The sequence below is a fragment of the Anopheles darlingi genome, chromosome 3, assembly GCF_943734745.1.
Source record: "Anopheles darlingi chromosome 3, idAnoDarlMG_H_01, whole genome shotgun sequence".
Lineage (NCBI taxonomy): Eukaryota > Metazoa > Arthropoda > Insecta > Diptera > Culicidae > Anopheles > Anopheles darlingi.
Window position 1 is genome coordinate 56,402,042 of NC_064875.1, and position 2,500 is coordinate 56,404,541.

The following is a 2,500-nucleotide window of genomic DNA, read 5'->3' on the forward strand; positions in this document are numbered from 1 at the left end:
CTATGAGTGTATGTTGTTTGTTGCATTCGATTAGCTACATGTTATGGTGTATATGGTTCAAAAGGTACACGCTACACATTCAAACCATTTTTAAATAAAGTTCCTAACGCACACAATCGATCGCTCTTAGGATCAGGAAGGGAAATAGGGAAATGTGTTATCGGATATAGCTCCCTTTATCTACCCCCTCCCCTCCCTTATATTATGTTAAAGCATAAGATTGTATTTCTAAACCGTTTGGTTGTGGTTAAGTTACCTTTCCCTGGAGGAGAGTCATCGATCGATCAGAAAACAGGATCCGCGCGACCATTAAACCCAAACCATTATCGCGGTACTAGTCAGCAAGAGAAAGTGGTGCAGGGAAATTCCATACGAAAGTGCCTTTGCTTAGTTGTCCCTCATCAACAAATTTGTGCTTTGTGCTTATCCTTCGTTTAAATCAAACTCCTCGCATTATTCAATCCCCTCAAGCAAACAGATTAATCATGCGATGTTTAAGTGAAAATCAAAAGGTGTTTTCACCGGACAAAACAATGCAAACACATGCCGTGGAAACGGGAGAGGTACGCCATACATACAACGATTGTGAGAAATATCAATGGATTTTGCCCCGGAAAAGCGGCAGATTACTCACAGCTGAGGCTGGAAAAAGGTGGATGTTTACAAAAAAAAGGAGCGGGGTAGCGCATATCATCATCCAATCCGAAGCCGAAGTAGTAATAGCAGCAGTAGTAGCAGCAGGGGAAATGTTTGTCCTTTGTTTCTTACGATTATAGAACAAACCAGAACGGGAAGAATGATAATCGTAAATCGATCATAGTAAAGCTTGGACTGGGCAAAAACTCGAGAATTTATGCGTAGGGCGGCAAGGCATAAGCTATAATCGTACCTCTCAAGAGTGTTAAGAGGAGTTCAGAAAGAAAAATTAAACAAAACCATTGACCAAAACATGAATCGCAATACACCACAGATGAAGGAGCAGGAGGAGCGGAGGACATTTTTTAAGGATTAATCAAATTTGTATAAAAACATAGGCCATATCGATACGATCAAGAGAGCAGCAGAGGAAAGTTAGAGAGCCCTTCAATCGATAGAAGAGAACCATTTGAAGCAATTGCAAGCATTCACTACCATTTCCTAGCCCAGTCCTGCCTTGTTTTTTGTAGCAAAGAGAGCGAACGCAATCGATCGTTTCGGGAAGTGGCTGATAAATATAGAGATAGGCCGCGATAGAGAGAATAGAGAATTTTTTACACAAAGGACGCATAGCAGCGATAGGCGGATACGGGCTGTTGGTATTAGATTTCCCAGCAAACGTACGGAATGGATGTAGTTATTGTTACAAGTAGGCAAAAAGAGGGTGCGATCGTTGGGTGGGCATTAAACGAGCGAGCAGCAGAAGACTGCAAGCTAGCATTCACAGTAGATTGTTTTTTCGATAGAATTTTTACATGAGCATGATATATAAATCCCATGAAATCAAGCGATACATACTCGCAGCACAATTCACGAAACACGTCCTAGAAGACAGCTTAGAAGGAGGCGGTGTCCACCATTGCAATATAAAGGCAAAGGACACAACATAATAAGGCCCCATTACCGTGGGGGAGGGTCCAATACTCCCCCTCTTTCATTCTTTCTCTACTCGATAGACTTGACGCAACAGTATCAAAAGCAATCGAACTTACGACAGGCAGGTATCTGAGATCACGCGAACTGTATCCCCTTGTACCACAGTCCTTGGGCGATGATCATGAACCAGAGCATTCCGTTTAGCACTGTATAAACCTGATCATTTGCGTTCAAACTTACATGATAGAACCAATAATGGGTGTGCGTGTGTGTGAGTCTGTGTGTGTGTGTGTATTCATGAATGTGATCAAAGCGACTAAAGGAGTGCTTCCGCCGCATATCAAATGAAGCATCTCGATCTGTTCGGTTGTCGTTAACGTGTTTCCGGTGTCTTTGTGGAAAATTTTCAATGTTTCGATCCACGAACCAGTCTCCTCCATCACGATAATCTAAATGTAGAGTTTTCACACGTTGGTCGATGGATCGTACACAACAGCAGCACACACAGAGTAATGCACCAGCACACACACGATAACGATGATGATAATGGGGCAGTTATAGAAATCCGCGTATCAATCAGTAGTCGCCCGTTGATGTTCCAATGTTGTTTTCCGCGCTTGTTCCGCGTTTTTCAATTGCGTAGAAGAAGATAACGAGACGACGCCCTCTTCTTTAACGAGCCAGCAATAGGACAGCAGCTAGTACACTAAAAATGGGTATGCTCGTGTAGTAGGATAATAAAACACTATTGGGTCCAGCGGATGCGCGTCATCGCCATCAAATTGTAAACGTAGTGTTAAGAAAAAAAAGGAAAAAAAATCAAACTTGAGTCCCTGTCTTGCTGTTGGTTAAACCTGATGATACCGGAGACACACTCACGTGGTTCGCTCTCTAAGCATAACTACGTTTACGATACGTCGAGAGTCAC

General features: G+C 42.7%; 1 protein-coding gene across 2 annotated transcripts in view; it reads left to right on the plus strand.

The window, feature by feature from the left end:
• Window positions 1–2,500, plus strand: part of LOC125956501 (uncharacterized) — a 19,763-nt gene that overhangs the window by 16,941 nt on the left and 322 nt on the right. For both annotated transcript variants that reach the window (XM_049688434.1, XM_049688435.1), the window contains one exon: window positions 1–2,500. This exon is cut by the window's left edge and continues 387 nt beyond it; it is cut by the window's right edge and continues 322 nt beyond it. The gene's annotated coding sequence lies outside the window, so the exon portion shown is untranslated.